General features: G+C 37.4%; 1 protein-coding gene and 1 long non-coding RNA gene across 3 annotated transcripts in view; one reads left to right on the forward strand and one right to left on the reverse strand.

The window, feature by feature from the left end:
- Positions 1-9,056, reverse strand: part of LOC132556054 (uncharacterized) — a 25,717-nt gene extending 16,661 nt beyond the window's left edge. The window contains exon 1 of the long non-coding RNA XR_009554461.1: positions 8,767-9,056. This is a non-coding gene — a long non-coding RNA (uncharacterized LOC132556054). The remainder of the gene's footprint in view (positions 1-8,766) is intronic.
- Positions 8,803-13,345, forward strand: part of LOC132556053 (leucine-rich repeat neuronal protein 1-like) — a 27,718-nt gene continuing 23,175 nt past the window's right edge. The window contains exons 1-2 of one of the 2 annotated variants that reach the window (XR_009554460.1): positions 8,803-9,158; positions 11,679-12,437. The gene's annotated coding sequence lies outside the window, so the exon portion shown is untranslated. Of the gene's footprint in view, positions 9,159-11,678; positions 12,438-13,345 lie in introns of those variants that run through there. The other variant, XM_060220446.1, reaches the window with a different exon arrangement.

A 13,345-nucleotide genomic window follows, 5' to 3' on the forward strand; every position in this document is an offset into this window, starting at 1 on the left:
CAGTACAACAGTTAAGTCTGTGATTTCAGCTTTATAAGAAAAACCAACAAGCTGAGATAGAGACCAACCACACACAATGTCTGAAGTTCTTGAACACTCTTCCCCTAAATAACCTGTGAAGATTGGTATTTTTGTTCACCCTTCTTCAGTCTCTCAATAACATGCAGGTTTCTCCTGCACCACACACAGCATTGCTGACTGGTGGTAGTTGTGGATCATTTCATTTCACAACTGTAAACAAACATTCCTGTAGCATCTGTTATACAATATATTAGTACAACCACAGGCAACTTGTTACATTTGTCTGCGAAATACTTTTTTCTGCTATGAAAAAAATTTAAAACAGCCAAAGGTGAGAATTTTTTTCTTTCATTTTTAAAAATTTGATGATTAAATGAGAATCTGAATGCAGCTTTAAGTGACAACACCAATAATGACAAAATTCAATCAAGAAAACAGCAATCCAATATCAACTATGGTAGCTACTGTATGTACACTGGTCTAATCAAAACAGCACACAATGACAATGTGCAATTAAGAAAATTGCAGTTTTACCATTGATAAAAGCAAGCATAGTTATCAAACACATAAGAAATTGCCATCTGTATGCCTGTGGTACATGTGTTATGTGCCATATGTGTAATTTTCCACCCACAATCTGATACAGGTTGACGTTGTCTAACATGTTGTATTAACCCTGACAACTTATCATCTTGTCCATGTGACCTTGTATGTAAAATGACAGACAGAATCTCAGTAATTCATTCAACAAATATCTACTGGTATGTGTATGAGTGACAAAATATTACCAGCCAGGATTCCAAAACCTATCTGACAACTATACCATCCCATTTGGCAACAAATCTGCCTAACCTATCGGGGTTTACCACTGAACCTGAAGTGTACAGAAAACATATTCATATTAATCCCTATGACAATGATGTTGTTATGTCTGCATATAGTATACTAAGAGCTATCCTACTCCTCACACCATGTAGCACAAGTTTAATATCTAACAAAATCACATCATATCACAACACATCAATGTCTTACCACCAAACTGCATAGCACTGCACTGCACTGCACCACACCACACTACACTATACTGCACCACACTGCATCAAACCACACTACACCATACCACACCCCACTACACTACACCATACGACACCCCACCACACCACACACACCACACCACATCACACCACACACACACACCACACCACACCACACCACACCACACTGCACCACACTGCATTAAACCACACTACACCACACGACACGACACCGCACTACACTGCACCATACCAAACCACACTACCCCACACCACATCACACTACACCACACCAAATTTCACCACACCACACGCACTACACAACACCACACTGCACCATATCACACCACACTACACTACACCACACCTACACTTCCCCACACCACATCACACTGCACTGCAACACTCCACACCATACCACACGCACTACACCACACCACACCACACTACACCACCACGCTACACCACATCAAATCGCACCACACCACACGAACTACACCACACCACAATACACCAAACCACACTACACCACACCAAATCGCACCACACAACATGCACCACACCACACCACACCACACCACACCACACCACACCACACACCACATGCACCTTACCAAACTACACCACATCACACACACTGCACCACACAACACCACACCACACCCATCACACCACACTGCACTGTACAACACCACACAACGCAACACCACAGTATACCACACAGCATCATACTACAGAGCGCTATGTGTAGCAGATCACACAGCATAACACAACAAAACACATTACACCACACCACACTGCACTGCGACACTCTGCAACACACCACACCACACTACACTACACCCTATCGCACCACACCACAAACACTACACCACACCACACTACACCACACCAAATCGGACCACACCACACCACACCACAAACACTACACCACACCACACTACACCACACCACACCACACCACACCACACTGCACTGCGACACTCTGCAACACACCACACCACTCTACACCACACCAAATCGGACCACACCACACCACACCACAAACACTACACCACACCACACTACACCACACCACACTGCACTGCGACACTCTGCAACACACCACACCACACTACACCACACCAAATCGGACCACACCACACCACACCACAAACACTACACCACACCACACTACACCACACCACACTGCACTGCGACACTCTGCAACACACCACACCACACTACACTACACCTTATCGCACCACACCACAAACACTACACCACACCACACCACACCACATCACACCACACTGCACTGCACTGCACAACACCACAGAATACCACACAGCATCATACTACAGAGAGCCTTGTAGCAGATCACACAGCATAACACCACAAAACACACCACACCACAGTATATTGAACCACACAGCACCACACATCCCACAGCACCACAGCACAGTTTGATGAGTCAGCTTAACAAAACCACCTTGCATTATTTTGTATTGATCTTGAATTCTCACAATTGACAAGAAACATTCACTTACTAGGAGTTCCTGACCTAAAATTACATAACCACACTCTACAACTGACCCATTCAATTCTAATTTAGTGTTCTGTCTGTCTTTTCACCTCATCCCTGATTGGTCAATGATCATTTCTGATGTTGTCATGAAAACATGCCATGAATCACTCAGGGATGTGATATATTTAATTCCACAGAGTATCACATGCACTGGAGTTATGCCACAATCAAGTCAACTTGTCAAAATTATCTTGAAATTTTATTTGAATCTAATGACACTTCCATGCAATTTCAAACAGAACATAATTTTATAGATTGGAATAAAAAAAATTGATTGCTGAAACCTGAGGCCATCAGAAACTAGAAAACATCTGGCTATGGCATTAAGGTTCCTGCTCCATCAAATTACTATTTAACAAAGTTTGACAAATTTCCATAAATAGTAACTGCAACCTAACTTAATATATGACCCCAGTAACAAGAACTTGTCTAAAATATTGCTGTCAAACTGTGAATTAAGTTTTATTAAAATCCCTTAAAAAATTAATTCACTAACGTCAGATAACAGCAGTTCAGGATACGACTTGACAGGAAGGTACTTGATGTGACAGAATAAGAGAGGGCAGAATTATACAAGGCCAGATATGGCTAATAATGAATGCACTGTAAAGCATGTATCTAAAATGGATGGGCATAATATATCTTCTATAATCCTGGATAAGTGTTGGGACAACAGGATTAGTGGTGACTGAGTGTTGTGACAACATAATTAGTGATGGCTGAATGTTGGGCAATAGCATTAGTGATGGATGAGTGTTGGGACAACAGGATAAGTGGTTGCTGAATGTTGGGCATTAGGATTAGTGAGGGCTGAATGTTGTGACAATAGGATAAGTGATAGCTGAGTGTTGGGTTATAGGAATAGTGATAGCTGAGTGTTGGGCAATAGGATTAGTGATAGCTGAATGTTGGGCAATAGGATTAGTGAAGGTATGTGTTGGGCAACAGGATTACTGATGGATGAGTGCTATGACAACAGGATTAGTGGTGACTTAGTGTTCTGACAACATAATTAGTGGTGGCTGAATGTTGGGCAATAGGATTAGTGATGGATGAGTGTTAGGCAATAGCATTAGTGAGGGCTGAGTGTTATGACATCAGGATTAGTGATGGCTGAGTGTTGGGCAATAGCATTAGTGATGGGTGAGTGTTGGGTTATAGGATTAGTGATGGATGAGTGTTGGGCAATAGCATCAGTGAGGGCTGAGTGTTATGACATCAGGATTAGTGGTGACTGAGTGTTGTGACAACATAATTAGTGATGGCTGAATGTTGGGCAATAGTATTAGTGAGCTGGTGACTGGGATTTGAGTGACAGCAGAAATATTAAGTGGCAGCTGAGTGTGGAAACAACAAGATATATATGGAATGGTTTAATCATCAATTCAACTTGGCAGCTGAATTTTAGGACAACTGGATTAAGGGTGACTGAATTGGTGTCTTCACAATGAACAGCCATGTCAGCTCTGCCAGTAGAGCATTAGCTTATGTCACACTCATCTCAGGTGAAAACCCAAGGTATGCAGTTTCATTCTTCCTATACCTATGGTGGTTTGTTTCTCAGGAAGCTGAGAAAACAACAATCTGTTGTCTTGGGAGTACTTGGCTTTGGTTGAAAAAGCTTTACCCTCCTTGCACTGGATGGAAAGTGACAGGTCTCCCATATGTTGTTCAGTGACGTAGCTACCAGATACTTCAACGAGCCTAAAAAAGACCACCTGCTCTTCACGGGTCGATAAACCTAACAGCCAAACAAACAATCTTTGCGACGTGATTTATTGTGATGACAATCAGGAAGTAGTTTCTGGGTTTTAAGACAAAATATTGGGTCAGTATTGGCTGCATAAGAAAGGAGAGTTGGAAAACAACAACATCTCTGGTGAATGCATGCATATCGATGTTGCAACACCTCAATGGTTGGGCGTCAGTAAGAGTGGTTGTTTCCCGTAGAGACACCAGGATTATCGTTAGTAGGGGGCTAAGACAATTGGATTAGTGATAGGTTAGTTTTTTGATTACAGGATCAATGATGGCTCGCTCTAAGGATATCCAGATCAGGAGTGGTTAGAACTGGGAACTAACAGGATAAGTGATAACTTGTTTTTAGGGGAACCAGATCAAATGGTTGGAACTGGGAACAAACAGGAGAAGTGATAACTTGTTTTTAGGGGAACAAGATCAAATGGTTGGAACTGGGAACAAACAGGAGAAGTGATAACTTGTTTTTAGGGGAACCAGATCAAATGGTTGGAACTGGGAACAAACAGGAGAAGTGATAACTTGTTTTTAGGGGAACCAGATCAAATGGTTGGAACTGGGAACAAACAGGAGAAGTGATAACTTGTTTTTAGGGGAACCAGATCAAATGGTTGGAACTGGGAACAAACAGGAGAAGTGATAACTTGTTTTTAGGGGAACCAGATCAAATGGTTGGAACTGGGAACGAACAGAAGTGATGGCTTGCTTTTAGGGGAACAAGATCAAATAGTTTGAACTGAAAACAAACAGAAGTTATGGCTGGGTTTGAGGACAACAGGATTAATGGTAGCTCAGGGTACAGAGACAACTAGATGAGTCAGGTGGAGGGACAAACCAAATTAATAGTGAATGAGTGTTAGACATTCAGTTTGGGAAAAAACATATTTTTGGTGACATTATATTTCTTGAAGTGTGATAAGGAATTATTTCTGAAATGGTCATCAAACAATTTTCTTTATGACCTCTTTTTTCAATTAAGTGCTACATTATGGGTCTATAAGAGTATAGACTTATGGTACTTGCCTTGATTTTGCTATCCCTACCATGGTCATCCATGTTTTATGGTGCTGTACACAGCATGAACCACTCAGGCTGAGTCCTAGTGCTTCATTCCACTGACATGGAATCTTGTATCAAAGGCAGAGTGGGCCAACATAAATTACACAATAGAAACCCTCACATATTCTGCCATTGTACACACAAATATATAATCTACCATAAATTGGAACAGATTAACAACATCTGATTCTGCTGTATCATTTCTCCCTGATGGCATTTTTTGATCCAATTAAACAAATCCGTGTTGACTTTCTTCACATCTCAAAAAGAAGAGATTTAAGAGTAATATATACCCTTAAAGAGGAAATTTAAAGAAAATAACCTTCGGCAGAATGTGAAATCTTTTCATAGCTCTGAAACCATATATATAAGGACTACATAGGTATTATAAGCAACTGATGGATACATAATGATGAATTTTTTTTTATGTCATGAAAAGATGATATAAAGCAAAATGTGATATAAAGTGAAAGTTCTACAATATAATCTCAATTTACATCTACTAAAGAACCATGACAATAGGAAACAGAACTATGCCTATACAGAAACAAGGGAGAATTATATTGAAAGGCTAGCATTAGTGCAGCTCACCATCTACAGAACCATTGAAATACTGAAACAAGGGCATATAACCTAGACCGGTATTGAATATATATAAGATGAACATCAAAAGTTCAAGAATGAAGGCTACTTCACAAAAAAATAAAGTTTTGAAATAATTTGTGTCTCACTTAATCAGATATAACTGTGAAACCATGCAGGGCTAATCACCCAGATCATAGCTTTACCAGTTAGATTATGTCCCCTAGAACCAGGAGTACAGATTATTGGAGGCGGTCATCCATTTAGTAAAGAGGCAAAAAGATTGGACCGAGACTAGAATTTGTGAGTGTACCATCCTCACAAGCAGATTGGATCATGTAAGCAGCATCCTAGAACATGGAAGAAAGGAAACTCAACCTTGTAAATGTATGCAACCACCCTGGTCAGAGCAAAACAAGAAAATACCAACACGTCAACATAATCATAATCCAAAGTCAAAATCAATAGGCCAAAATATGAACAAAGGAAGATTTACATGGACTCACTCTTGAAAAAGTATGAGGAATATAAGACCAGGTGTTTCGAAAGAATAAGCATCCTCTGCTTCATCATCAACATCTACAATGTAAAGCGTGGTCAATCCAAGTAAGTAATGTGATGTTCACAAAAGAGAACAAGGTATTTAACAATGGAATCAACAGGCAAACTAACAATAATCAAACACATCTAGCTTCATATCACAAAGAAATAGAACATTTTGTCAATGAGATGACTATGACAGCCATAAAATTTCTCCTTAAATTTTATCAACCTGCATTTTTTTAATCCCTGATTTACGAATTTGTCCATCAGTTGACAACTTCTTGCACAAATATCGTGATAATGGGTACAGGCCCTTGAATATCAAATCAACTCCAACATGTAAACACCATAGTTTGGCGGTCCAAGAATGTTGCTATTGGACATTGTAAATGTAGGCATCCATCCTAGAATATAGAAATGAGGAGACAGAAGACAATCAGCCATGAACATAGAGGGAAAGAGGCTGGGCCATGTTGATGTTTGAAACCAATGAGATGAGAGGTCAGTATCTTGTAAACGTAGGCAATAACCACAGAATATGGAAATCAGGAGACAGGACCTTGTAAATGCAGGCAATCATCCTAGGATATAGAGAGGAGGCTTTGCCTTGTAAATGTAGGGAACCAATTTAGAAATGAGGAGACGACCTTGTAAATGAAGGAACCCATCTCCTTGTAAATATAGGTAATTATCCTAAAACACAGAGAGGATGAGGTTACGAATCATAATTTTAGGCAATTATCCTTTAACATAGAGATCAGTAGATTGGACCTTGTAAATATAGCCCATCATCCTATAACATAGAGATGAGGAGACTGGACCTTGTAAATATAGGCAATTATCCTATAACATAGAGATGAGGAAACTAGACATTGTAAATGTAGGCAATTATCCTATAACATAGAGATGAGGAAACTGGACATTGTAAATGTAGGCAATTATCCTATAACATAGAGATGAGGAAACTGGACCTTGTAAATGTAGGCAATTATCCTATAACATAGAGATGAGGAAACTGGACCTTGTAAATGTAGGCAATTATCCTATAACATAGAGATGAGGAAACTGGACATTGTAAATATAGGCAATTATCCTATAACATAGAGATGAGGAAACTGGACATTGTAAATGTAGGCAATTATCCTATAACATAGAGATGAGGAAACTGGACATTGTAAATGTAGGCAATTATCCTATAACATAGAGATGAGGAAACTGGACATTGTAAATGTAGGCAATTATCCTATAACATAGAGATGAGGAAACTGGACCTTGTAAATGTAGGCAATTATCCTATAACATAGAGATGAGGAAACTGGACATTGTAAATGTAGGCAATTATCCTATAACATAGAGATGAGGAAACTGGACCTTGTAAATGTAGGCAATTATCCTAGATTATATAGAAGTCTACGAAGCTGGGCTTGGTAAATATAGGTACACATCTCCTTATAAATGTGGGCAACCATGTACAAACATACAGATCAGGAGACTGGACCTTGTAAATGTAGGTAGTCATCCTAGAACATATAGATCAGGAGACTGGACCTTGTAAATGTAGGCAATCATCCTAGAATATGTAAACAACCATCCTACCATAAAGAAATGAGGAGACAGGACTTGTTATGTAGGTAATCAGCCTAACAATATAAGAATAGAAAGACGAGGAGACAGATCCTTGTAAATGTAGACAACCATCCTAGAATACGGAATTGAGGATATCAGGCTTTGTATATGGACTTTACCTGTTCCAAGACGAAGTCTTTTCAAGGCCTTGTGAATTATGCTGAATAGCGAAACACTGCAAAACCCATAATATTTTTTACTAATCTTCTATCATAAAATGTGATAAAGATATTTCATACAAAAAATTACAAGTCATCAAATTCAATTTAAAAAGGAAATTGTTTCCTGGAAGTAATAAAATAAATCCCCAGTGTTCCATAAAAATAGCATGTACATGTAGTTAATTATAACACTGTAATACGATATTGTAGGCTCAGACAGAATTAGCTGTTACCATGTTGTAGTACTTTGTAGATAGAAATTGACGGAGACCAAATCAAATTATATAAATAAAAAGCATGAGCATAATTGAGTAACACTACCACGCCACTCTCAATTTAATACTAAACGTTTGACAAGGTGATTAATTGACCTGGGGTGCTGGAGTTGATAAGCAATATAATCAATGTAAATCACCCTGATAATCCTCTTGTTGATAAGACAGGAATCAGCTACTGATATGACAGTGGTACAAGAGCCTGGGTAACTGGCCCAGCTGCTGGTAGATAGTTCCCTCCTCATCCCTGGTGTAACAGGTCCACCAGCAGCCTTTCCAGCCTCCGTATCACTGGCTGTAAGAGAAGTCTTCCTATTGGATCAATCAGGTGGTAGTATTAGAGAGGCTCCATCACAGTAGTGTTATCCCCCAGTGTAGAGTGTGTTAGTGGTTCACAAGGGCTGTCTCACACCAGCCCACCCTCATCCCTGTGTTGAGTATGGGAGGTATCCTACTACAGTGCAATGCGTAACTGTTTGGATTAGATTTTTTTAGCACCAAATGTGATGGATTTATTCGTTAAACAATAATGGTAAGTAACCACTTATCTATATTCTCACAAAAAACAAAAACTATCAAATCTAAACATCTATCATCCTATAGGCTCCACGTAAAGACAGCATCATAGAATGTTTAGACAATGTTGCATTGCTGAATGCTTTAATTCTGTCCTGTGCTATTAGTACAAAAAACATTTTCACCCGTATCAAACACATCCTACAGTGCAATTAAAACAGGCACCTGGTCTTGATAATCGACCCGTAATGCATTCTTTGCAGATTGGGTCTGTCAGATTGAGAGACAGGTTTAACCAATCAAATTTAACTCCATTCAAATAAATCAAATAAAAGAATCCCTCGCGTATTTGACCAAAAGAGCCTGCATAGTTTACTCTGTGTTTATACACTCATCAATTTGTCTAATCTGTCACAGCAGCTCAGTGTTTACCACTGTAGCAGGCAAAATGTTTAGGAATTACCAAACCTTGCTAATGTACTGTTCCAACCAAATGCGAAGATGAAAACTCCCGATCAATTTCATTACACAGGAACAAGATTGATGGTGTGTGTGAACAATATGAGATAATAACTTGGATCAATCACACGCTATAATTATTAATCAAATAATCAATGTTTCACCTAAAAAAGACAATATTGCATAATTACTTCAAAATAATTTATACACAAAGACCTAATTTCTGTTTAAAAATTGGTTATTATAAACATCAAATTTGTAATGAAAATATCCTTTTAAATGCATCTTGCCGTAAGCACAGGTTCATAATAGATTTGTATAACAAACCAATAAAACGCACGGTATAAGATAATACCTGTATTTTTTTTTTTAAATGAAAAAAAAAAACGATTTAATTTGTATTGTTATAGACTTCATTTTGAAGAAGTGAGTTCACACACCGATGGTTATCATATTAGAACACTTAAATAGGTGCTTATATTTCTTCATTAAGAATTACACAATGCAACCAATTCCTTAATGAGAAAATCAAAATTATTGAAAAGAAAATTGATTTTGAATCAAATTTCATGCTTCAGTGATTATGAGATTTGAAAATGTTTCTGATATTGGATTGGACAGAAATATTTTAAATGTGATAGCTATATCACTGATCAAAAACAAACTATTGAGAACAAAAGCTTCATCATATCATTTTTGTGACGATACCATGTCATTGTTTCTCATGATTGCCTGCCTTTAATTTTCTTAAACAGGATACATTTTGGGAAAATTTCAGAACGCTCAATTTAGATTCAGTTAAAAGCAAAATATTGTGATCATCAGGTTTTTTGAACTTCAAGCATTTAAAGTAAATTGAAAGAATCTGATATTGATGAAATAGATATGAAACATTCTTCAAAGTAGATAAAGATAGAGAAGTTTTTTTCTTTATCTCCAAGTTCTTTTGATCACTTTGAATCAGGCCCTCAGCATCACTGACGAGTCATAGAAGGATGAAAGAGCCATATGCAGCAATTTTATTTATTAATTGCACATTTTATTATCTGTATCTATTTCTGATTATTTATTGAAAGGTGATATTCACTTGTGTGTCTTTTGTAATTTTCTGAAAGGTTGAAAATTATAGTGAAAATGATGAATTCAAAACCATGCAGGCTTCAGAAGTTGCTACAAAATTCTTTTAATTTACATCTGCCTGGAGATAAAGTTTGTCAGTCCAACTTGCCTTTTTCAAAACCCGTCTCCAGAATAAGCAAAATACAACACCTACAGCATTCACAAAAGAAGACAGTCACACAGAACATGGAAATCTTCATCAAGTTATGTATTGCACAAATACACAATGAAATGCAATATGCATTATGATAATTACAGAATGTAACCTTTGCTATTTGAGCTTTAAATCTTGTTTCTGAACATGCATCGATCAGGTTGTCGATTCATTAAATTTCATCAATTTTTCACTTTTTTATTAAATTCATGTGTGACAGATATTGATTTCCCATGATTACCAGCCAGTATAATTACCAGTGAACTAATCAAATATGATAGAACTCATTGTTCTCTATAAATACTGATCTATAGTTTTAAATTATAATCTACCAGTTTTCTCACTATAAGTTTTTAAATTGAAGTCAACCATAAAGCCATGAAGGTGTATAAGGAAAGAACGCTTTGCCAAAGGTAATTAAGCTCAAGATGGCTTGTTTTTTAAGGAAGAGGGTAAAAATCAAAGGAATTATTCCTGTTGTTAACTCTTTATGCCTGGAGGAATTATTCTAAGATATGACCCAGATGAGCTAGTAGCTCACATGCAAAATTGGGTTGAGAAGGTGGGTGCATAATTGATGTACATGTACTTCATTTAGAAACTAATCTGCCACTGCGTCTGTCAGTTCTTCCCATGTCAAACAATCTCTCCCTCAACATCTAATGTTTACTGTTTGGGGTTTTTCAAATTTCACTTATTTTCAGCAAGGATTTTTTTTTATCGCTAAAGAGTGCAAATGAAAAGATTTAATTTTTTTCTATCTTGAATCCTGAAAGATTTGCGAGTGACTTTCTATCTCTGCAGGGACTTCCTGTGCTTTATGGGCTAGATTCCTGACCCAGCAGGGCCTTAGAGGTGTGGTCATCTGATAGCCTTAACCTAAAATTTGGAAAAAATTCAACTTGTTGTTTGACTATCAGCATGCCATCACATATGTATATCAGACAAGAGAGAGGCAGACGAGGATGAATCAGATCTACTTTTATATACCTACAAACACTTAGGTTATGTGATTATCATATATATGATGAACAATATCAACCTGCATCTACTGATATCATTTTACTGACTCAGTGATAACATGACTCCTGCTTATTGCGATTTCATTGACAAGAATGTTCCTATTACTGGCCTGGAGGTGCATACATTTTGTGAAGTTGGAATTCTGCATATCTGTCTATCCAGCAATAAGCACATGACTTATAATAAGCCCGCCTTCATCCTAGAAACAAATACCTTTCCTTTGCTCTGTTTCTTAAGCCCGACTACCCCTACCTTACCCCCCACCCCGCCCCCAACCTCCACCCTTAACTTTTTTTTCCCTCCAACCTCCACCTCAATTTCTCAACTTTTTTGGGTCAGAATTTCATTTTGTAGAATATATATGGTGGAAATGTTTGTCATTTTGCAAAAACAACTTAAAAGAATAACAGAAAGCGCTTTGGATATTTCTTTTCATATTAAAGAAATTTTTAAAATTGTTTAGAAATAAATTAAAGTTATAAGGAAGTTGTAATTCCATTCTAAAGTATTCAGATCAATAAAAACCAAACTTTTCACTTATCTTAAAGTCTTGAGTTGTTATGGCTGACATACATGGCTGATATACATGTAACTCTCTCTCGTGTACTCCATTTCATTGGACCTAGAAAATGTTATACCAGATCATTTGTAAATCAAGAAACAAAAGCAACCGTAAAATCTTCAATTTTCATGGTGTTTTATTTTGCTGTTTTCATCGATACTTTTAATCCACAAAAACATATAGCCACGAACTGATCTTTACAGTTAAAAACTGACATGAGTTACCGCTTATCAATGAGTGAAAGTGATAATTTTTTTTCTAAATATGGAATTTGAACCCAATGAAAGTAAATTATTTGACAGTTAATCCTATTTCATGTTTTTGAGGTAAACTACTGTAGTAAAGTTATTTTTTTCAAAAAGATTCTATTTTCACAGACATAGGATTCATCATATACAATGAGAATAGTTGATCACAAAATTACAGAATTCATTAAACTATGTTAATTTCAATGTTAAAGTGAAATGGCCATTGAAAAAAATGTGCTGGTCATCAAACACAGAAAATTGCCTTATCTTAAATACATCTTTGAACGAATTGCCCCCAAGGAAAAATGAACCACTTCATTAATGAAGGCTCTCCAAGGTACTCTCCCTAGAAATCTGTATTATACAAGACAGTACCCAATGGGAATGGCCTTTCAGATTGGAAACAGACAGCAATGTACTGAAGAGTGTATACATGTTACCACTGAACAACTGTTATGTAACAATGGTCTGGTAATTTGTGACAAGGAGCCAAGAAACGATGGGAATGTGCTGAATGTAACAGTAGGGGTACTAAACCCAGACACAACAATATGACTTCTACAAATATCTAAAACTACTTACTCAGTCTGTAAAAACAACCACTAACTCATCAGTCTATCAGTAATGATGTACAACAA

Source organism: Ylistrum balloti, unplaced genomic scaffold (genome assembly GCF_031769215.1).
Source record: "Ylistrum balloti isolate Yb309-2 unplaced genomic scaffold, AGI_CSIRO_Ybal_v1 Utg370542, whole genome shotgun sequence".
Taxonomy (NCBI): domain Eukaryota; kingdom Metazoa; phylum Mollusca; class Bivalvia; order Pectinida; family Pectinidae; genus Ylistrum; species Ylistrum balloti.